The sequence below is a fragment of the Nannospalax galili genome, unplaced genomic scaffold (genome assembly GCF_000622305.1).
Source record: "Nannospalax galili isolate Female #2095 unplaced genomic scaffold, S.galili_v1.0 scaffold158, whole genome shotgun sequence".
NCBI classification, from domain to species: domain Eukaryota; kingdom Metazoa; phylum Chordata; class Mammalia; order Rodentia; family Spalacidae; genus Nannospalax; species Nannospalax galili.
In genome coordinates, this window is record NW_008345290.1 from 9983519 (window position 1) to 10007654 (window position 24136).

Below are 24136 nucleotides of genomic sequence, written 5' to 3' on the forward strand. Positions count from 1 at the left end.
CCAGGAAAGGATGGACTGTATTATTATCTGGAACATGGACATCTGTAGGACAATGATTATGTAAATTCAATATTTGCTCCATAGTTCAGTAATCTGAAGGCAATTAGCTAGGTCAGCACAAGGCAGCAGGCATGTACAGCAGGTGCCAAATTAAGAGAATCTCTTTCCCCCCAAAGGAATACTATCTTCATAGATGGCATCATTTTCTGGGAGTCTGTGAGACAATTAGGACTATTTCATGCAATTTTATAAAGATTTAGCTACTTATAGAAATCACATGCCCAATTTCAGTCCAAAGCCCTCTGTTTTGAGTGGATTTTTAAATTGAGGTGTGTTTGTCCTGATACCTGGCAGGTCTGAATCATGTGACTCTACCTGGGTTTCAGCTCTGTAGAGCTTCCTAAATAATACCTGCTACCTAGGTCCATCCCTGACCCAGTTAGCTTGGGATTTGGGGGGTAGGGTGGGGGTGGCGTTAGTGTACAGGTTTTATCATTTACAACTGAAATCTCCAAAGGCACAAAGAAAGGGTGGTAGAGGAGAGCACCTCTGCTTCCTGCAAGATCTCAGATTGCCTTCAGAAGACAGTGTTAACAGGAAGTGCCCAAGTTTTAATGTGTGCTCATCACCTGTGCACAGGTGAAATACAGATTCAAATCTGGTAAGTCTGACCAACTGGTTCAGATGTGGCCAGTTAGCAGGCCACCCTGGGGAGTAAGGATGCCAAGCTGTACAAACCACATGCAGCTATGAGCACATGAAACATGGCGCTAGTGTTAAATATAGGTGGCCCTAACACGACAAAAGTTTGAAATGGAACAACCTGTTCTAACATGTCACATTACCAAACCCAAGCTGTATGGCTATGTAATCTTCAGGTGGGACAGTACCAGATTTCCCAGCAAGCCAGTTTCTATTGTGCAGTGACAAAGCTCCTCTACTTTTAGCTCTTTTTCTGTTGTTCTGTCCCCCGTCCCTGCTTACAAGGTAAGTAACTTGGAGGCGACCCAATTGCTCCTTATCCTTTGTCTCTGCCTTTTTCAGTCCTGTGTCTCTCCTGCTTAACACAATGAAACAATTTATTTTATGCAATAATGTGTCAACCAATTTTAGAGTTGGAAATGAACCCAGTTAAGATTTTAAAACTAAATTGTTGTAATTTTGCCTTTTGATACTAGTCCAAGTTAAGATGATCTATAAATACAAAATAGATACCAGTTTTTTAAAGTTTTAGTTAATATATGTATATGTATATATGCCCATATACATAATATCTCAATAATTTTATATTGACAACATACCAAAATGATGGTATCTTAGATATATGGGTTTAAACAGACTCTACTACAAAGTTAATTCATAGCCTGGGGATACAGATCTGCTGGTAGAGTGCCTGCCTAGCATGTACAAGGTCCTGGGTTCAATCTCTAGCACCTGGGTGTGATAGCATACACTTGTATTCTAAGCATTTGGGAAGTGGAGAATCGAGTTCTAGGAGTTTAGCCAGGCATGGAGGCACACATCTTTAATCCCAGCACTCGGGAGGCAGTGGCTGGCGGATCTCTGTTGAGTTCAAGGCCAGACTGGTCTACATAGTGAGTTCCAGGCCAGCTGGGGCTTTTTTTTTTAAAAAAAAAAAAAAAAAAAAAAAAAAAAAGTTCAAGGAGTTCTTGACTATACATTGAGTTTGAGGCCAGCCTTGACTACATGAGACTTTGTCTCAAAATAATAATAAATAATAATAATAATTTCACCTATGTTCTTCCCTCTTTGAAAAAAAAAAGCAGATTGGTCAGAGCTGGTAAGCATACTTATAATTCTAGCACTTAGGATACCGAGGCAGAAGGATTGCCAGTTTGAGGCCAGTCTGGGCTATATAGTGAGACCATATCTAGAAACAAAAATGCATTTAGAAAAATATTTCAAATTACTGGCTTGCATGGCATTTCTGTTGTACAGTGCTGATCTGTGGCAGGAACACTGTGGTGAAGGTATTTAGATGAGATTGGGTTGAGCCGTTCTCTGTTTGGCCCTCAGATTCTATAGATAAAAAATAAGAACAAGAACTGGGGATGAGGCCCAACAGAAGAACATTTATATAGCATGTATGAGGCCCTGGGTTCAATCCCCAACATGGTGCAGTGGGGGCGGACAAGAAACCATGGCTACCATTTATGAGTGCTTGCTATGAGATATTGTTCTAAGTGCTTCATATTAATTACCTCATTTAGTGCTCACAATGGCCCACTGGGTCAGTTTTACTATTAGTCCTGTGATAGTTAATTTTAACTGACTTTAACTTGTTACAATCTAGAATCACCTGGGAAGAGTCTCCAGCCAGATTGTTTAAATCAGGTTGGCCTCTAGACATGTCTGTGAGAGACTGTCTTGATTATGTTAAATGATGTGGGAAGACTGAGCCTAAAAGTGGGCAGTACCATTCCCTGGGTCTGGGGCCTGAAGTATATAAAAAAAGAAAAACTGAGCAGAGCACAGGCAAGTGCACAGCCATTCTGTCTCTGCTCCTGTCTGTGGATGTGCCTGGCTGCTCAAGTTCCTGCCTTGACTTCCCCACAATGAAAGACTGTAACCTGGAATTTTAAGGTGAATAAGCCCTTTCTCCCTTAAAGTAGGGCAGTCCCATTTTATAGATGGGGAATTTGAGACCAGGATATTTAAAGCAACTTACCTCCAGCTAGCAAGTGAAAGGTTTTGGAATGGGGCTTTAGAAGGCAGTGCATTGTACACCCCACCTGTGGCCCCCTACCATGAAGCAAAGAGACAACGGGGCCTCACGTGCTTGCACACATACACACACACACACACACACACACACACACACGTGCCCGTGCCCTATCCAGGTGTCATGACACAAGCCTTTAAGGTCAGAGGCAGAGGCAGAGAAAGAGGAAGAGGAAGAGGCAGGTAAATTTCTGTGAGTTTCAGGCCAGCCTGCTCGCCATAGCAAGTTCCAAGCTACATAGTGACTATCTATACACTTATTTTTTCAGTACAAGATGTAGCTGGGGGTAGGAAGAGAGGGGAGGCAACGGTGTTGGAGACTTCCCACAGTACTGTTGTCCCAGTCCCCACTGACCAGGGACTGATTAGGGACTAATCTAGCATCCAGACCTGATGTCAAGGCCCTCAGTCCAAAGGGCTGCCAGAACCGAACGTGATCCTGTCCTAAGACGTCACAGGGCACACAGTTTAGAGACCCACCTCCACCACCGGGGAAAACTCATTGCTGCTGCCTGGTGAGGATGGGAGGTTTTGAGATCAGCACAAGCCTCGTTTCTGCTTTCGGTGTGAGCAACACAGTGAGGGTAGTCTTTTCCCCTCCTGCTTTCCAACTGACCACTTGATAAATGGCCTGCTTCGGGGAAGTGGCCCATTTATACTAACTGGAAGGGAATAAAAGCCTCTCTGTAGAGCTAAATCACAGTGCTAGGTCTTCCTTAAATTCTTTAGCACCACTGAGAAAGCCCCAAGCTTAGTTAAGTGTTGTAAAAAGACAAAAGTGCAACAGTTGACTTTTTTTCATTTTTTATATCTATCTATCTATTTATTTATTTATTTATTTATTTATTTTTGCCTTTTTGAGACAGGGTCTCCCTGTAGCCCCAGCTGGCCTAGAACTCACTATGTAGACCAGGCTGGCCTTGAACTCACAGAGATCTGCCTGCCTCTGCCTCCCGAGTGCTGGAATCAAAGGCGTGTGCCACCACACCCGGCACATGTATTTATTTTTATCTTATATGTATGAGTATTTTGCCTGCATGTAGGTAAGTGCACCTGTGTACTTGGGAGGTCAGAAGAGGGTGTTGAATCCCCTGGAACTGGAGTCACTGACTGTTGTTAGCCACCATGTAGATGTTGAGAAATGAACCCGGGTCCTCTGTAAGAGCAGCCAGTGCTCTTAACCAATGAACTATCTCTCCAGCCCCACAACAATTTAGATTTAAGAACTTTATCTTTATTTTCAACCCTAGAATTGGATTACACTTCATTCTATACCAGACCAATTATTCTAATGATAGGGGCAAAGGTTTTAAAGATAGATAGGAGGGATTCAGGAAAGCAGATACAAAAACTGGACTGATGACTTCAAAGCTTGTTTTATGGTACTAAGGATTGAACCCAGGGCCTTGGCCATGCTCCAATGCTCTATCCTGAGCTGTGTCCCCAGCTCCTGATTATCTTCCCTGTGAAGCAAGAACAAAACAAAGATCAGTAGCAGGAAGTTTTTTTGTTTGTTTGGTTGGTTGGTTTTTTGTCTTTTTTGAGGCAGGGTCTCCCTGTAGCCCAGCTGGCCTGGAACTAGACCAGGCTGGCCTTGAACTCACAGAGATCTGCCTGCTTCTGCCTTTCCAGTGCTGGGATCAAAAGCATGCGTCATTATGTCCCACCCTGGCTACCAGAAGTCATTTCTAATGCTTCTTTTGTTTAAGGAGTAAGAGAGGGTATCTCAGTATCTTGCCAGTTAAAATTACTTAGATAATTTGACTGTTCTCTTTCTAATCTTGATTTCTCCCAAGGTCAGATGAAACAGTTTAGTTTCAACCTGGTGACTCTGTTTTGATGCTTCACCTGGTGTGCAGGAGCTAAATATAGGACCTAAATGTAGGAGCTTAGTTCAAACCATCTAACATCTACCTTTAACATAGTCAATTAGACATGGGCAGGAAGATGTGAAAAGGAAGAACAAAGACTTTTTATGTCTCTCTGTGTAAAATATGGAAGGTGGTTGGAGATGCCACTGGCCCTTGTTTGCTTAATGCCATCTGAGCCTTTCTTTTTATAAAAAGAAGATTCTGGAAAACAGAACATTGCTGGACCCTCCCCTTGCTGGGCCAGTGGCAGAAGACCTTATGGACCTGGAGCCCTGAAACCATAACTGGCTGTGAAGCACCATTGTTTGGGTCTCTGCTTTGTAAGAACTGCTTGTAAAATAAATTCTTGCCGTTCTTTTCAGCTGAGTGCAAAATAAACTCTTACCTCCCGTCCCTGCCCCTGGGGAGAGAAAGAAGAAAACAGTAGGGGTAGCAGAGGGGCCTTAACGGTCTTAAAGGGCAGGGCAGGGGACAGATAATCCTTGTCTCCATCAAGATCACAATCAGAAGCAACTGGTTCATAAGACCATACAAGGAGCTGAAGATAAGACACTGAAAGGTATTCAAACAAGTCAAGTATTTAACCTGGAATGAATTACCTGTCTCCTTGTCTTAATGTCATCAGAGGCAAAAGCCAGATCCAGGGGCCTTCAAGCTGATTAGAGGGAAAATTACTGCTGTGTTTTGCTGGAGGTAAGAGCAGCTACAGAATAGAATCAGTCATCACCCTCCCATCCCCCGCCCCATCTTCTCTAGCAACTTGAGTGCAGTAATGACTACCTAGCATTATGCGTTTCCAAAATTCTTCCTTGTTATCATTGATGGAGACAGTGGCAGCTCTGTGTGATGATGTCATCAACAGACATTGGTTGTCATTGCCACTGGGAGAAGAGGCTTACATAGCTGGTCAGTGTGGAAGCTGAGATGTCACGGATTTCCTGATAAATTTCCCTTTTCAACTGACACCATATCAGAGCTAGAAGGAATTCTACTATAATCTAAATTGCATTTCTGAAAGTTTTCTTTGTGTTTAAAAATTAAAATAATAACCTTCCCACATTATCTCCTTTTGAACATTTACCAGGAGGACAAGGTGACTTGACTTCTACTGGCCTTGTTAGAGTTGATGCAGACTGCACATGCAGCTAAATGGAGGGGGCGCTCTCCTTTGCCTAACTGCATTATCTGTCATTGAGTTGCCTTACTCCGGGAGCATATTGTTGGGAAGGGCTCAGCCTCATGGCTTCACCATCCCTGGCCCTTCTTTCTTCAGGAAATATGGTATAAAATTAAAAACAAATAAATCCAAACCCCTTTATATCTATCCTACTGATGTCAAGCTGAAGAATGGAGTATCTGGGTCTCTTCTGATGAATTATAAGATGCCTGATGTCTTCCTATCACCTCTGGTTGTTCATCCTCATTTTAGGGTATATGCTTGTTATCAAAACTACCAGGTGTGTAAGGCTGAAGGTGGAGTGGCTCAGCAGTAGAAGACTTGTCTAGCATATGTAAGACTCTGAGTTTGATCCCCAACACTGCACGAAAAAAAGTAACATAAAATAGATGCATAAACAAGCAAGCCCAGTGAAAATTAGGAAAATAAATATTTACTATTCTTTAGGATTTGTAAAACAGAGGGTTTATTTATTTCTTTCAGAGAAAATGTCAAACTGGGATTTGAAAAGATGGAGCTCTGGAGCTGGAGAGATGACTCAGCAGTTAAGAGCACTGGCTACTCTTCCAGAGGACCCTGGTTTGATTCCCAGCACCCACATGGTGGGTAACAACTGTCTGTGACTCCAGTTCCGGGAGATTTGATGCTCTCTTCTGGCCTCTGTGGGCTTTGTATGACATGGGTGCACTTACATACATGCAGGCATAACACTCATATACATAAAATAAAAATAAATAAATCAAAAACAAAAAATAAATAAAGAGGGAATTCTATTTTTCTACTTTACATATTTGGTCATCTGTACAACACATGCATATATGCACATGTACACACGTGTGCTTGTATTATATGTATGTTTATGTATTTCGTATATATGTGCATTTTAGATATACACCATTACCTGTACAAATAAAAAAGTATGTGCTTACCTATGAATATACCATACCAATTAAAAATTCTGCATAAGGCTTTGAATGCACGACTTAGCAATTGAGTTGCTGTGATTTGTTTTCAACTGAATTAATAGCATCCCTTTGTGACAGAAGGTATGTGGCTATAGCACCAAGTAGATCTAAGAGTTTTCTACCAGATTGTGTAATGTCCTGTGTATATGTGTGTGTTTTAATCTGCTAAAGAGAAGTCTGAACAGTTGGTTAGATGATGGGGTTCTCTAGAAGGTGACTCGTTATCTACAGGAAAGGAAGGAAAGAAATTGGGAGGGACTCATTGACTTTCCACCCTGAACAGTACTGGAAGCCTCACTCTAGATGTAAGAGAGGACAACTTTTCTATCAGACAACTAACCCTTTGACCCAGGTTCTCTTCTAGGAATTTTGGCAGTTAAGCTCTCTGAGATGAATGAAAAGCATTTGTTTTTGAGCCCCACAGGCCTTTCCTCTAGTCAGAGGAGCTTAATAATTGTGTAATGAAACTATGAGCAATGTTTCTTCTCCCTTTTCCTGGATTCATTTTTTAACATAAAAATCACTTTTTTTCAATGACCTCACAAATGAAAACATCACACAGCTAGGTAAAGGTGCCACTCCAATACCTGCTCAGTCCATACTCTATGCTTCTCAGTGAACTTCTGCACGTTAGAATGGTCATTCTGAGGTCATGGAGCTTAGTTTAGGGTTTTACACTTTCACTGTCAATTACATTTTTATGCACTTATTTACTACAAAGAAATAAGAGAGCCATGATAGTGTTAAAAGTAGAAAAACAATAAACTTTCTATCCTCCTTCACGACTCATGTGTCTTCTTTTTAATGAATTTATTCTTTTTTTTAAATTTTATTTTATTTATTATTTTTATTTTACGTGCATGAGTGTCTTGCCTGCGTGTATGTGAGTACACCCGTGTTGTGCTTCTGATTCCCCTGGAACTGGAGTTAAGGACTGTTCGTAGCTGCCATGTGGGTGCTGGGAATCAAACCTGGGTCCTCTGCAAGAGCAGTCAGTGCTCTTAACCGCTGAGCCATCTCTCCAGCCCCCGACTCATGTGTCTTTTACCTGTATTCTGTCCTTCTGCATCACCAAATTTTACCCTTGTTAGCTTTGCAAATGTATACATAACTACACATACATTTGTTTACATGTGTACATACATATTATAGGTGAGGATCTGCATATGAGGGGGAACACATTTTTTTTTCTTTCTGGATTGAGTGATCTCTCTTAATATTGTATTCTAAACATCCATTTTCCTATAAATTTTGTGATTTCATTTTTCTTTTGGGCTGAATAATATTCCATTTTGCATATTTCTCATATCTTCATTATCTATGCATCTATCGATGGACATCTAGGTTAGTTCCATTTCCTTGCTATTAGTAATTAGAACAGCAATAAACATGGGGTACACATATCTCTATGGTAGGGTGTGGAGTTCTCTGGGTAAATGTGCAGGAGTGAAATAGCTGGGTCATATGTTCTATCTCAAATTTTTTGAGGAACCTTCAAACTGATTTCCATATGGCTGTACCATATGCACTCCCACCAGCAGTGAATGAGGGATCCTCTCTCCACATCCTCTCCAACATTTGTTGTCAGATCTCTTTGATGATTGCCATTCTGACTGGGGTGAGGTGGTATCTCATAGTACTTTTAATTTGCATTTCCCATTTCCCTGATGATTAGGGATATTGAACACTTTTAAAAATAGCTATTGGCCATTTGTGTTTCCTCTTTTGAAAACTGTCTATTCAACTCATGTTTAATTTCTGTAGATTTTCTCCCAGTCTGTGTTCTACTGATAGTTCCCTTTGCTGTGCAGAAACTTTTTAATTTCAAGTAGTCCCATCCATTGATTGGGACTAATTCTTGTGCAATTGAAGTTATGTTCATAAAGTTCTTGCCTACTTCAGAGTAGCCCCTATGTTTTTGTCTAGAAGTTTCAGTGTTTCAGGTTGTATAGTTTAGCTCCAGGTCCCCTGTTCTGTTCCATTGGTCTACTTGTCTGTTTTTATGTAGTATAACAGGCTGTCATTATCACTATAGCTCTGTAGTATAATTTGAGGTCAGATATTGTGACAAGTCTAGCTTAGAATTGCTTTGACTACTTATGGTCTTTTTTTCCCCTAGATCTGTGAAATATGATATTAGAATTTTGTAGGTATTGCATTGAATCTATAGATTAATTTTGGTAGTATAGTCATTTTCATTATATTAATCTGATCAATCCAGGAGCATGGAAGATCTTTCTGTCATCTAGTATCTTTTTTGATTTCCCTTTTCAATGTCTTGAAGGTTTTATTGTAGAGGTCTTACTCTAATGTCTTGGTTAGACATATTCTTAGGTACGTAATTTTTTTAAGCCATTATGAATGGGATGTTTATCATAATTTCTTTCTCTGAGAGTACATTTTTGGTATGTACAAAGGCTACTGTTTCTTTCATATTGATGTTTTATCCTGCAACTTTACTGTGTCTATCAGATGTAAGTGTTTTCTAGCAGATTCTATAGGGTCTTTTAAGTATAGAATCATGTCATCTGTAAATAAGAATAATTTGACTCCTGGCATCATTTTAACAGACTTTTCCACAAGTGCTAAATGAACAGCCTGGTAGAAATCCTGTACAAGGAGTGGAATTATAGCCACTGCAATAGAAAATTATGTGGTTGGGGTGACATTTGTTACAAAGTAATAGAAAGAAAAGAAAATAAGAAGGGTTTCAAAAACTTGGGAAGGACCTGGAGATGGCTCATGGGTAAAGTGCTTACTGTATAATCACAAGGACCTGAGTTCTCATCCCCAGCACCCATGTAAAAGCCAGGAGCAGTGATGCAGGTCTGCAACCCCAGAACTGGAGGGGTGGGAGACAGATCCCAGGGGCTTGCTGGCCAGCTAGTTTAGCCAAATTGGCAAACTACAGGTTTAGTGAGAAACGTCTCAAATAAGGTGAAGAATGACAGAGAAAAGACACTCGGTGTCCACCTGTGGCCTCCATGTGTGCACGCACAGTGGATGTGTGAATGTACAAACACACACACACACACACACACACACACACACACACAACTATACCTCTCTAGTGATCAAGAAGTCTGGGGGCAGGACTGGAGACTTGCTTTTGCAGAGGACCCAGGTTTGATTCCCAGTGCCTACATGACAGCTAACAACTGTCCATAACTCCAGTTCCAGGGAATCTGACACCTTCTTTTGACCTCCACTGGCATTGCATAACATAGATGTACTTACATACATGAAGGCAATACACTCATACACATAAAATAATAAGAATAAAATAGTAATATAAAGAAGTCTAGGGGCAGGTCAGCTTACTGTTGGAATGGAGTTCCATTGTGTTTAGACCTAGGTTTCTTCTAGGTTTCTGCTCTGCCATAAGGGCTTCTGTTGGCAAAGGCACTTATAACCCCAAAAGGCTTTAGAGCACCATTCACATCAACATCTCTGTCTCCAGGAGGGAGGAAGAAGAGAAGAAAGGCGCACCCATCTCCAGAAGTTGCACATACCTCCGCTGCTTGCTGACAACTCATCGAGAAACCAGGCAAATGTAGGTTTTATTCTTGGTGCCTCATCCCCAGCTGGTGATTACAGGTTATGTTTCTGTGGGAGGAAGAAGGGAGAACTGGAGGGACAACTGACAGCTTCTGCCACAGAGATCAAACAGGCAGTCTCTGCTACGGCACTGCAAGGACCCACAGCAGTGCTTACAGCTATCCAGGAGCTGGGACTGATGCTGACAAGCCCTGCCTGACAGAAGACAGACACTTAACTGCTCCTCAGTGGTGCACTTCTATTTCTGCACAGTCGTCTCTGCTGTCACAGGAGTGACCCTGGTCCCTACTCTTTGCCTAGCAGAGCTGGGCCACACAAACTGCAAGTTAGAATCTTTCTTTTTTTTTTCTAAGTTTTATTAAGAAATTAGAAATTTTATAACAAAAGAAAAAGTAGTCATTATCAAGAATAACAACGGTGGGGCTGGAGAGATGGCTCAGTGGTTAAGGGCACTGGCTGTGCTAGAACCCAGGTTTGAGTCCCAACACTCACATGGTGGCTAACAACCATCTGTAGCTCCAGTTCCAGGGAAATCTGATGTCCTCTTCTGACCTCCACAGTTGTTGCACAACATGGGTGCACTTACATATATTCAGGCAATATACTCATACACATTAAATACAAATAATGAATAAAATATTATAAAAGAACAGTAATGGTATCATCTCAGTATATTCAACAAGTCAGTGTCTAGTCATGTCCAGTTCTCACTGGACTGATGGTCAGTGGTATCAAAAAGGAAATGGCTGAGCATCTTTCTTATGACAACAATTTCTTATGTCCTGCAGTCCCTGCTGACCACAGCATGCAAATCATCAGAGAAACCATCAGGCTGAGTGAGGACTCCTCTTGACACCTGCGGGGATCTCTCCCTCTCTTCGCGGGTCATTGGCCACCAGCCCACAAGGGCAGGGGGAGCAGAAGCGACGAACAGGGTCAGGATGGCCAGTGAGCACTGACGGAAGAAAGCCCTTCCGGGGAGGCTGGTCCCAGGTGCAGTGAAATAGCAGTGATACAGCTCCAGACACAGTGAAAACAGCTCCGTTTATTCAGTGGGAGAACTAGAGAACTTATAGTGTGGAGGCAGTAGCCAAAGCCTCATCTGATAGGTGCTCATAGTGTGCTTTATTTACATGTGGCAGTGGGCTCCTATCTTCCAGACTATCAGGCAATGCCTGATTATCATATAGAAAAAACCTGGGGGTAGTTTTTACTCCAGGTAACTATGCCAAAGGTCATGTTCCAGATAAGGTCAGGCATCCATGCTTGGTGGCACTTTCTAGGTAAGCCAGGAAGAGAGCAGGAGGCCCCCTGCTGAAAAGGGGAGTCCTTCCATTTGGCGTGGAGCCCCTTAGGGCTATCCAGACATGGAGAACTACAACCCTAACAGCAGGGTTTCCCAACAGACACCCAGGAAGAGAGAACCAGAAAAGGCTGGATTCAAAATATCACTAAGCACTAAGCTGCTCCAGTCACTCTGGAAGGCCATCGGTTGCTGTCCTTTCTGGTGTCACCAATGGGGGGGGGGGCAGGTCACCAGATCTGAGAGTAGATGTGAAACTGGAAACTTCAGAAAAAAAAGGAAAGGTTCTCTCTTGATGGAAGTGACAAGAAGCACAAAACAATGGTAGTTCTATCAGTAGCTGCCGTGCAGTTCAGCTATGGGTGCAAGCTATCATGGTGGTCTCCAGCTATCATCATGGTCTTCTCTAGCCATCATGGCTGTCTCCAGCAAACAAGAAAGCTGACAATGATCCTCACTTCCTGGTTTTAATGTCAGCATTCAGTTTCCTCCAGTACTGAATTGAGCTGAGTAAGGACTCCTCTTGACACCCAGGAGGAAAGAATCAGAATGTTGTCCATATGACAAAAGAACACAGTGTGTGTGGTGGTGTGTGATGTCTAAGACTATGTCATAAATGGTATTGCAAGCTCTCCTGGGTCTCTTAGGCTGATCACCACATCCATCATCATGTTCTGAGAACATTCCAGCAATTCTCTTTAGAGGCCCATGTTGGGAGAAACTGAGGCTCTCATCTCCCAACCAGCACCAACATACCAGGTACATGAATATACAAACTCAAGAGTCAGATCCCCCAGGCCAGGGTAGCAGTTAGATGACCATAGCCCTGCTGACATCTCTGAACTTTTCAAGACCTCAAACCAGACCCAGTTAAGTCAATCCTAAATTCCCAGTTCTCTGAACCTGTGAGATAACTCTAGCTATTTTTTTTCAAAGAAGTTCCTAGTGTTTTTTTAAAAAAAAATTTATTATTTTTATTTTATGTGTATGGTATTGCCTGCTATACGTAAGTGCACCCGTGTTGTGCAATGCTTGCAGAGGACAGAAGAGGCTGCTGGATCCCCTGGAACTGGAGTTACAGACAGTTGTTAGCTGCCATGTGGGTGCTGGGATTTGAACCCGGGTCTTCTGCAAGAATAGCCAGTGTTCTTAACCACTGAGCCATCTCTCCAGCCCCATTTAGCTACTATTTTTAAGCCACCTCATTTTGGGGATAATCTGCTGTACATTAAGAGATATTAATATCACCTCGCTGTACAATTTGTTAATCACAACACTGCTCTGGACTAATCATCATTATCCCCATTTTACTGACGTGGAAATTGAGGCTTAGAAATGTTAGCTAATATTCCTGGGACAGAGTGGCTTGAAGAAGCCAAACTGGGACTCCAGTGTCCCTCTGTTCACACAAATGCTTACCCTGAGCAACTGCTCATTATATTCCATGCTATATGAACTCGCTTAGGGTCTCCAGAATGCCTTGGAACACAAAAAAGAATCCAGATATCCCTAAACCACCTGATTGTAGTGAGGGTTATAATAAGGGCTACATGCTAGTGTTCAAAATTATTCATAAAGCTGGGTATGGTAATGAATACCTGTAATCCCAGCACCTGACGGATCAAGGCAGGAAAATGGCAGATTCAAAGCTTACTTAAGTACATACATAACAAGTACTTACATAGCAAGACCCAGCCTCACTAAAAATAGCCAAGCCTTAATACCAGTACTAAGGAGCCAGAGGCAGGTGGATCTCTATGAGAATGAGGACAGCTTGGTCTATATAGTGAGTTCTAGGCCAGTTGGGGCTACAGGGAGACTCAGTCTCAAAGAATCAAAAAATGAAAAATAAAAACCACTTTGGCTAAGCAGTTAAGATGTTTACTTCTGGAACTGGAGACATAGTTCAGTGGTTAAGAACACTGGCTGCTCTCGTGGAAGACCCGGGTTTGATTTCCAGCACCCATATGGCAGCTAACAACCATCCACAACTCCAGTTCCAGGGGATCCAATGCCCTCTTCTGACCTCTTCAGGAATTGCATGACATGGGTATACTTACTTACATGCAGGCAATATACTCATACACATAAAAAATAAAACCAATAAATAAGATTTTTTTGGTCTTTTTTGAGACAGGGTCTTCCTGTCACCTCAGCTGGCCTCGAACTCACTATATAAACTGCCAGTGCCAGTCGGCCAAGATGGACAGTACCTGAAAGGGGGAGTGAGGATTGAAAGAAAAAACAAGAGACAGAGAAAAGATACTTGGGAGGACTGTCAGTAGAGACTGCAGCCCCGGTTTATTTCAGCTCCGCCTTTTTATACAGTAGAACATCAGCTAACCACCCTTTGCTTAACTCAATTAGTTTCAACAGCTGTTTTTCCCATCTGTATCTGAGGATCAAGGAGCAGTTAAATACTTGTGAACTCCACCATATAAACACATTCCTCCTGACTTGGCAGTTTAGGTACTGGTGTGCAAAACACAAACTCAGTAAACAAGCAAGCCTGCCACACCTCAATGTACATAATGGATCAATAGCTCCCAACAATAAACCTAGGGTTTTTTTTTTTTTAAAGTGTTTACTGCTCTTATGGAGGACCTGGGTTCAATTCCCAGCACCTACATCAGGCAGCTCACAACTGCCTATAGCTTTAGCCCCAGGGGATTTGATATCCTCTTCTGGCCGTCTTGGTTTTCTGTATGCATGTGATGCACATAAACTCATGCAGGCACACATACACACACACACACACACACACAAATATAAATAAATCTTACACAAACAATAACAAAATTAAATTATATAGAACTTATAGGCAGCTGTGGATTTATGCTCTAAAGCCCACAGCTAGTTTGAAACTCAAGTACATGGTCGTGGTATGAAAATCAAAGCCAGATTACCACAGAGACTGTCTGCCCCACCTCCACCCTCCCATTTAGGTGTTTGAACTACAGCAGCAGCAAAACTCCCTGCAAAGTTTGGACAGCCTCAGAACATCTGCTTTTACTGGAGCCTGGAAACTTGGTGTTGTCTGTGATACAGAGGCACGAGGGTAGGATGTACCTCAGTGGTAGAATGCCTGCCTACCAAAAATGAAATCCTGGGTTTGGTCCCTAAATGCCTAAATAAATAAACTTGTCTGAAGGTGTGGTCCCTGAGTTCTAAGAGGATGGAAGGGGCTCTATGGTGGGGAGTGCGACAATGATCAATGTCCTCCCCTTTTTCTTTTGATGGATCAGTTCAGGCTAAGAACTAGCTGCTGGCCAGGGTGGTGATAGTATGGAATAGGATTGGTACCTACTTGTCAACAAAAGAATGTGACCCTTGCTCTGAAGTTACATCCAATAATGAGCCCCAAGATTCTCTTTAGAAGTCTAGAGCAAGCTTCTTGTCATGTTGGCTAAGAAGCCCAGGCAAGATAGATGTTGACAAGAGAAGGCATGCCTGTCCTTGTCTCCCAGGCTTTCCCAATGCACTCCATTTGCAAATGTGTCCCAGCAACCACACAGGCAGTCAGATAAGTGAGCAAGGAAGGCCTCCCATTGAAGAAGACAATATCAGTTTGGCCACAGCATTCATTACCTGTGTTCAGCTTCCTCAAGTTTCCATTACGTGGCTGGTACCACTGTACACTGAGCTCAAAACTTTGACATCAGTTGTGATTATTCCCTCCTTTTAGCCTTTCAAATTAAGTCAATTGTCTAGGCTTGTCAGTTACATCTTATATCTTTAAAATATTCTAGATGGTTTCTTCTTTCTTCCTCCCTCTCTCCTTCCTTCCCTCTTTTCCTCCCTCCCTCCTTCCTTCCTTTCTTCCTTCTCTCTGTCTCTCTGCCTCTCTCTCTGCCTCTCTCTCTCTCTCTCTCTCTCTCTCTCTCTGTCTCTCAATATCAAAGAGTATATTCTAGACCAGTGTTGCACTGCCTAGCTATATCCCAATCCTCTTTCCATTTGTCCTTTGCCTTAGGTCACCAGCTAGAAAACTACTCATGCCCCAAACCACTCTCTTGCAGTATATCTAAATAATTTACTGCAATGATTCCAATTGGTTCTTACTTAATTTCCCACAGGTCCCCAGTGCCAATTCATTTGCATGTAAATATGCTCATGTGAGTGTGCACACACTTCTGCTAGTGTTCACTCTGTCCTGCACTGTCATTCATCCACCTTTGACACAGACTGCCTCCTGTAGGTTTGGGTTGTCTTTGTAATCCTTTCCAGGTTTATTTCAGCCCATTGTTATGGCTTGAATCTAAGATGTGCTCCCATAGCTTATTCTCCAGTTAGCTGCCCTATTTTGGGACACTTGAGGGACTTTTAGCAGCTGGTAGGTCACGAGGGGCAAGCCTATGGAGGTTATATCTGGCCCCTAATTTGGCCTCAATCTCTCTGCCTTCTCATCTATCATGATACGAGGAGCCCCTGACATATGTCCCCACAGTCACCACAGGACCACTGCACCATGCTTCCTCCAACTGTAAGGACTGAAATCTACAGTGAGTCAATAAATTAATTAAAACAAACATTATTATTATTACTAGTGTGTGTATGTGTGTGTGAGAGAGATACAGAGAGAGAGAGAAAGAGAGACAAAGAGAAAGAGAGAGCTGGCTCCCTTTTGTAGGTTTCAGGGATCTAACTCAGGTCATCAGGTTTGCAAAGAAAGCACCTTACCTGCTGAGCCAGCTCATTGTCCCAAACCTTACTCTCCTAAGTTGTTTCTATTAGGTATTTGGTCACAGTATCATGAAGGTAATTAACACACCCATCCCACATGGAAAGTTTACTCCACTCCCCAGGTACCAACCCACAGACAATTCACCTTTCGTCATTTCCACAACTGTGTACTTTGAGCATTGGACAAGCCAACTCTGTCACTAGCCCCTGAATCTTTTGGGTCTCTTGAATTCCTTTGGACTTAAAAGTCTTCAGGAAAACAAAAAGCAGAACTGATTGATGCTAATGCATGACTTCTGGGACCCAGCTCACAACACTGCTAACCAGAGCTACGCTCCCAAGACCATACTGTGCAGACATGCAAAGCTTGCTGGGGAAAGAGAAGTATGTGTTAATTAACTATGACCACAGAAGCCAGCCACTAGTACACGGAGCAAGACAGGCTTGATAGAAATCAGGTGCCCAAGAGCAGAAAGCAGCGGTGATAATAAGGGATGCTGGGAGTTATGAGAAGCAGATGCTGTATCGAAAGAGCAAGTTTATGATGCAGTGACAGAATACACAAGCTGTGGTCTGCAGGACCTAGAAATGAGGAAGACTCTTGGCCATAGGGGACATTCCAGAGCCCTAGGTGAACACCTCTGTAACTGTTTGCCTGAGGCTGCCAGTGGGAACCAATTAAACAGCAGAAATGTTGATGTGGAGCAGCTTTCTAAAGAAGAGGGAGGTGAGGACTGTGACAAATGGGAGAACACACATCACTAAAAGGTGTCGAAGTGAACATCTTTTTTTTTTTTTTTTGGTCTTTTTGAAACAGGGTCTCCGTGTAGCTCCAGCTGTCCTGGAACTCACTATGTAGACCAGGCTGGCCTTGAACTCACAGAGATCTGCTTGCCTCTGCCTCCTGAGTGCTGGGATTAAAGGCATGTGCCACCATGCCCAGCTTCCAAGTGAACATCTTTTTAAGGTGCCACGTAGACTACACAAGATAGATACTGCTCCAAATGCACCTCGCCCATGGGCTTCATAGTGTATGCAGCCTATCCCAGGACTGATGCTGAGGGTGATGAATATTGGTGGCCTCCTGTTGGATAGCTCCTTCAGAAGACCAAGACTATAGTGTCCTCATGGGCTATTATGGGTCTGGGGAGATGGCATGGCCTAATGATATGGATTCATCAGCTACAGCTCAGTTAGTGACCCATCAGGGATCATAGCAGTTCCTGTGTCTGCAGAGAGCTCTAGCGGATCATTTGGAAAGTCTAGAGCAAGGTGTCTGGCATCTTCCTACTCACTAATAGTCATTGATGTCTTCCAACCTTGGTTGGAGGTTGTGCTATTGTAGATTATCCCATTTTATGGATAATCTTAATTGACAAATCTACAGACTTTACAACCTCCATGAAAATACACTTCTGGATATATCTGTGAGGCTGTTTCCAGAAAGATTTAAGTGAGGAGGTAAGACCCACCCTGAATGTGGGTAACACACTATCTATGGAGAAGGGTCCCAGACTAAATGAAAAGTAGAAAGTGGCCAGGTGTGGTAGTGCATGCCTTTAATCCTAGCACTTGGGAGGCAGAGGTGGGTGGATTTCTGTGAGCTCAAGCCCAGTCTGGTCTACTGGTCCTACATAGTGTGTTCCAGGCCAGCTAGGGCTATAGGGAGACCCTGTCTCAAAAAAAAATAAAAAAATAAAAGGAAAAAAATAGAAAGTAAACTGAGCACCAGCATTCCTCTGTCTACCTCCTAAGTGTGGATGGAATGTGACCAGCTACCTCATGATCCTGCCTCCATGTTTCCCCTGCCACAATGGACTGTAACTTCAAACTGGTAGCCAAAATAAACCCTATCTTCCTTAAGTTGCTTTTGTCACAGTAATTAGAAAAGTAACTAAAATAGAAAATTGGTACCAAGGAGATGGACTCAGCTGTGATAAACTTACCCATGTGATTCTTTAAGCCTTTGGAATTGATTGCAGGAGGAATGTGGAAGAGTTTGGAGCTATGGCATAGAGAAGCCCTGAAATGTTGCAAGAAGAGATTAATGGGCCATTCTCGTGGGAATTTGAAAGACAAAATGCGGACAATGGAGATCCATCTTGTGACGGGAACAAAGTATCAAAAACTGAACTGGGTGCCATTCATGTTATATTTTGGCAAAGAATCTGGCTGCATTCTGCTTGTATCCTGTGAATTTGAATGGGCCTGAATTCAAAACTAATGAACTAATTTGTTTGGTGGAAGAAATCTCAAGACAGGATACCATGAAGGCTGTACAGGGTTACTACTCACTGCTTGTTCTTAGGACTACAATGAGAGAATGTCCTAGTTTGCCTTCTACTGCTGTGATGAACACCATGACCAAAACTGGCTTGGGGGGAAAGGGTTTATTTCAGCTTACAGTACAGTCTTTCATCAAGAGGAGCCAGAGCAGGAGCTCAAGCAGGAACCTGGTGGCACAGAGCACAGAGGAATGCTCCTTATTGACTTGCTCCTCTGGCCTGTGTTCCGCTTGCTTTCCTCTACAACCCAGGACCATCTGCCCTCAGGTGGCACTACCCACAGTGGGCTGAGCCCTCCTATATTACTCAGCAATCAAGAAAATGCCTCACAAAGATGCCCACAGATCAATCTGAAAGAGAAAATTCCCTAATTGTGGCTTCCTCTTCCCAAGTTTGTCAAGTTGACAACTGAAGCTGTCCAGCACAGAGAGCCACAAGGGGGAAAGGAAAGATATAAAACATGTACAGCTTGGCAGGTAAGGGATCTGGTTTGAACTGCAGAGAAGGATGCTGAGAAATTGGCTATAATTGTTAAGGCATTAAAAAGAAAACTGCTCTGCATTGGAACAACAGAAAGGTACTCTGAGGGCAACACCCGCCCATGGAAGACTCCATCTTGTGAAAATCCAAATTCATCTGGGAAAGCCTAAACTGAGACTGCTTCAGAAGGGATTCCCTGATCAAAAACAAACATCCAGGAAAGTGTTCCCCTAGGTCAGCACGCAGAAGCCACTGCAACTATGGTTCATGGGGGTCAGGCTATATCTCACACTGGCAGAACTTGGCAGCAATCATCCAAGCACTACAGTTTTACAGACAGGCAAGATGCAAGAGAGGGGTCATAGAGTCTTGTGCCACAGTTTCTGAAAGCTATAGAGACCAGGCAATGTGAGGCAGGATCAGTAACCCTGACAGGGAGGGTCCAGGATGTTAACGAAAGACTAAGACCATGGAGTGTCACCAAGGAAAGTTGCAGGTATGAAGTATAGTTGACCCAAGAAAGAGGTTATGTGTGCAGCAGGCAGCAGAGTTTAAGAGCAGGGCTGCCTAAGCCCTTTGGAACCACATGATTCCATCATGAACTCTAGATTCTGCACATGAAATTGCAAGATTTGGTATCTGGGGGCCTGAGAAATGGCCCTTGCGGAGGACCCAGGTTCAATTCCCAGCACCCACATGGCAGCTAACAACTGTCTGTAACTCCAGTTCCAAGGGATCCAACTTCCTCTTCTGACCCCCACAGGCATTACATGACTTGGGTGCATGCACATGCATGCAGGAAATATGTTCATACACATAAAAATAATTAAAGCCGGGTGTGGTGGCTCATGCCTTTAATCCCAGCACTCAGGAGGCAGAAGCAGGTGGATCTCTGTGAGTTCGAGGCTCAGCTTGGTCTACACAGCAAGCTCCAGGCCAGCTGGGGCTAAAGGGAGACCCTGTCTCAAAAATACCAAAAGTAAATAAATAAATAAATGAAATATGTTTTTAAATACCCCCAAACAAACAAACATAAAAATATTTGGTATCTGCCCTGATAAGTTTTAGTCTTACTTGGTTCAGTTTTTGCCATTCCTCCCTGTTGTGATGGCAATGTTTACTCTGTGGCATTGTACGTCTGAAGTATGTAACCTGTTTTGTTTCATTTTTAAATGGGGACTCATAGTTGACAGTTTACCTTGAGTCTCAGAAGAAACTTCAGGTCTTTAAATATTTGGGGGACTGTTGAAGACTGTGGGTATGTTTAAAGATAGCCTAAATGTATTTTACATGATGAGGTGAAAATGAGACTTTCAGAGGCATGGGTAATTAGTATTTAAAGTGATTTGTTTGTCAAGTTGACAAGGGGTGTTGTTACAGTTGATCTTCATTGTGAACATCACTAGATTTAGAATCACCATGGAAACATACTTCTGGATACTTTATGAGACTGTTTCCAGAAAGGTTTAACTGAAGAGGGAAAGTCCATCCTGAGTGTGGGTGTCACCATGGATGGAGTAGAGCTGTGCACTGAATAAAAAGGAGAAAGTGAGTGGAGCACCTGCTTTCTTCTCAGCTTCCTGACTGTGGATGTAATGCAACCAGCCACCTCATATTCCTGCCACTGTGCCTTCCTTGACATAATAGACCACCTTTAAACTGAGAGCCAGAATAAACCCTGTCTTTCTTGTTTTTTAAAAATATTTATTATTTTTATTTTAGGTATATGAGTATTCTGCCTGCATGTATGTAACTGTACCAATGCCAGGCATTGCCTGTGAAGGTCAGAAAAGGGTGTTGGATCCTCTTAAACTGGAGTTATGGACAGTTGTTAGCTACCATGTGGGTGCATGGAACCAAGCCCAGGTCCTCTGCAAAAGCAGCCAGTGCTCTTAACCATCGGAGAGCCACCTCTCCAGCCCCTTAAGTTGTTTTTGTCAGATATTTGTCATAGCAACTAGAACAGTAACTAATATATCCCATTACCATAAAACTTTCTGACTTTCCTTCTCTCTACCTCTTGGCTCCTGTTATTTCTGAGTCTTTCTCTCCACTGCCACTTTTTTTTTTGGACTCGGGGTCTTGCTATGTTGCCCGGGTTGACCTGAAAGTTCTGGAAGCAGATGATCAGTGCTCTTGCCTCAGTCTTCTCAATAGCTGGGACTATAGGTGTTTTGCCACTGAGTGGTTTCTACAAGATTCCATGTCAAGTCTTGTCTCATGGCTTCTGCATTCTCCTGGTATCAGTCAGTCCTGTCTCCTGGGTGAGCCAGTGAACATCTATTTACCTAACACCCTTGCTTGACTGAAGCTTTCATGCCTACTAGGTGGCCTGGAAATGACTTCTTGGGATCCAGTAAATGTGTCTTTGACCAGACATGGCCACCTGGCACACAGGGAGCAACTCTTGCTTATTCTCAGATGAGCAACTGCTTAGAGTATCATGTCTTATAACACTGAGTATTTTAAACAATAATATATTCAGGGTACTCTCTTTAAGAAGGCAAGGAAAAATCAATTAAAATAGGTATTTTTTAAAAAGTTTAACTCTCAGACATATGAAACATGAAGCTACTTGAAATGGGTATTATCTATAAATTAGGGTTGTCTTTGGCTGCAAGTAACAGAATATAAATTAGGAGTAGCTTAAATAAAATTTATTTTTCATAAGAAGAGCAGAGGAAATTAGGTATGACAGCCCATGCCTGTAATCTCAGGACTCAGGAGGCTGAAGCAGGAGAGAGGATCATAAGATTGAGGCCAGCCTAGTAGTCATAGCAAGACCCTGTCACAACAAAATCAAACAAAATACACAGGTGATTAACAGCATTGATTCAATAGCTCTGTGATGTTCAGGTAACCATCTCTTAGTTTCCTTTTGCTTGTGCCTCATGACTACAGATCCACCATTGCCATCCACATTCAAGGAAGACTAGGATACTAAGATATCAGGAGAGTGAAAGTTTTCCAAGAACCCATCCACCTCTACTAGCAGATTTCCTATGAATAGCTCATTGGTCTGGCCTGTGGCACCTTGGCTGCAAGGTAGTCTGGGAGACTGAATATCCGGTTCTCCAACTAGATTGACAACATCTTTTTTTTGCATAAGGATGTTTTGATGCACTGTGGGGTTTTGATGCACTGTGGGGCTCAGGGCACCATGTAGGCAAGAAGTGTAAGATAATAGAACTAGCAAATGAAAATGCTTGGGTATGAACATGTACTTCATCACTTACTGACTCTAAAAGCAATTCAATGTTGTGCAAGGGAAAGGGAGTTTGCAACACTTGCCTTGGTAGTGGGGGTGGCTACTGTGAGGACTAAATATAATGGTGTATTTATATACAGTGGTTTATTTATAGTTCCTGGCCTTGAAAAGACTCTCCCATAGAGTCACTATTCTATGTGACATGTTGTATTCTGCATGATGGACTTATGTTGTGTGGACACAGAATAGATAATAGCAGAGCCTGAAGGTCAAGACGACAGGCCCTGGATCAGAGGACTAGGTCCAGATGGATCTACTACTTACTAACTGTGGGTATCTCCAGCATGAGTTCCCTTATCTGCTGGCTGGAGGTAACAACAGAGAATGCCTCATAGTGGGGGTATCAGGAGGAAATGACAACACCCACAAACCACAGAGCCCTGCATCTAGCACAGAGCAGCAACCACAGTATGTGCCAGTTATCATTGATATTGACTGCATTTTTTGTCTGTTTGTTAGAACTAAAAGAGAAAGTGCATTGCCATCAAAAACCTTTAAAACTGAGTCATTTTCAATCCTGTAAAATGTACATAGTGTACATAATGGAAGCAGCCGCACCTGCCAAGGGTGGGGTTGGGACTGGGCCAGCCCTGGATTCAGACAAGAGGGTTCACCATCAAATCTTTTTTTTAAAGACACAAAGTTGATCTGCTTTTCATTATCACCCTGCCCCAACATTTCTAAACTATATAACATACTAGCCCTTCTCCAAAAACTGTTTCCTTGTTGAAGTTCTTAAAATGATCTCTGCAGTTACTATTGGGTGTTAATATAGATCTGAAAGTCTTAAGGTCACATGTTGTATTAGTTACTTTTCTTATTGCTGTGACAAAATGTGAGTAAAGCAACTTGAAGAAGGAAAGACTTATTTGGGCTGATGGTTTGAGGGTCCAATTGGTCATGGCAGGGATGGTGTGGTGACAGGAGTTTGAGGCAGCTGGCCACCTTGCTTCTTCAGTGAGAGTAAGAGAGGGACAAATGCAGTGCTCAGCTCACTTTCTCCTTTTCATTTAGTTCAGGCCCCACCAGGCATGGGATGGTGCCACCCACATTCAGGGTAGGTCTTCCTACTTCACTAAACCTTTCTGAAAGCATTCTCATAAACATTCCCAGATGTATGGCTCCTACATGATTCAAATGCGGTCAGTCAGGTTGTCCATGAAGATGAAGCATCAAACATATCTCTATTTATCATTGGGTAAGAATCATGTTCTCCTGAAGAATGCTGAGCTACAGAGGCTGCCTCTGACACAGGCAGACTCTACGGAGTAGTTTGAAGTTAAGGGAGCCAGGTCTTGTGCACACTGCCATCTGTGCCATTCTTCAAATTCCTGACAGTAAACTGTAGACTCAGTCCAGAAGAACTCAATGACTACAAAGACAATGACCTGAGATTGAGTCCTTTCAATTCTGTGTGGCTTTGGCAGGGGGATCACTACTATTCAAGTTAAAATAGCTAACAGAGTGAACTATGAGTTATGATACAGATGCATTAGTAAGCTTTCTGTTCTTGTGACAAAACACCCGAGATAATCTCCTTAAAAGGAAGAAAGATTAATTTGGGCACACATGTTTGGAGGTTTCAAAGCGTGGTTTCTTGGATGTATCTCTTTAGACCTTTGGCAAGACAAAACATCACAATGGTGGAATGGTGGAAGAAGAGAGAGGAAGGGGTCATGGCCCCAGAACCTCCTTCAGAGGCATACCTGTGACCTGATCCTTCCTCTAGTAGTGTCAAATGTGGGTGATTATACCTTTAGCACATGGACCCTTGAGAGACATTTCAGATCCAAACCATGATGAT

The 24136-nt window shown here is 42.7% G+C and overlaps 1 long non-coding RNA gene across 1 annotated transcript in view; it reads right to left on the bottom strand.

The window, feature by feature from the left end:
* Positions 1 to 4049: 4049 nt before the first annotated feature.
* The window catches only part of LOC115071771, a 34561-nt gene continuing 14474 nt past the window's right edge, over positions 4050 to 24136 (bottom strand). Inside the window, exons 2-3 of the long non-coding RNA XR_003850848.1 lie at positions 10268 to 10361; positions 4050 to 4205 (exon numbers count right to left, since the gene is read on the bottom strand). This is a non-coding gene — a long non-coding RNA (uncharacterized LOC115071771). The remainder of the gene's footprint in view (positions 4206 to 10267; positions 10362 to 24136) is intronic.